We start from the raw sequence: 590 nt of genomic DNA on the forward strand, positions 1-590 counted from the left end.
CGCCAGTGACTCTTCCCACAGATGTGGTCAATATGATTCCTGTGGAATCCATCAGGTGACGATTGTCTATTATATAGTTGCTGATTTTGTTCTTTTAGAAGAAATTTGCAATGAAAATAAAATCATTGTGCAGAATTCTGTGATTTGTCCTCCAGTTTAATTTCTGTCATCAAAGTTGCATCTTTCAATGACCAATCCTTCTTCTGTCTTTTAAACTTTTGTATTCCTTATTTATTATATTAATGTTTCTTCTTTTCCTTTGTTAGATTTGCCCCACAGCTTGTAGAAGATCGAATTCATAGTAATATTAAGTCTTTCTGTTCCCTACGTTTTCTATTTCTTATCTTATTTTTTCTGTCCTTTCCCATAGAAGTTGTAGACTGTTTGCTGTCATATTTCTAACTGGTGATATCAGGCAAAGGTGATGATTTTGATTCATTCTTATTTTTAAATGTATGTAATGAGCTGAGGCCAGATGAGTTGTGGGAGGATATCAAGGATATCATCCAGGAAGAGTGAAAACGGTCATTGCAAAGACAGAAGAGGAAGAAAAGACCAAAATGGATGTCAGAAGATACTCTGAAAATTGC

This window comes from Elephantulus edwardii, unplaced genomic scaffold, assembly GCF_000299155.1.
Source record: "Elephantulus edwardii isolate Elephantulus edwardi_28Jun2011 unplaced genomic scaffold, EleEdw1.0 scaffold00350, whole genome shotgun sequence".
NCBI lineage: Eukaryota > Metazoa > Chordata > Mammalia > Macroscelidea > Macroscelididae > Elephantulus > Elephantulus edwardii.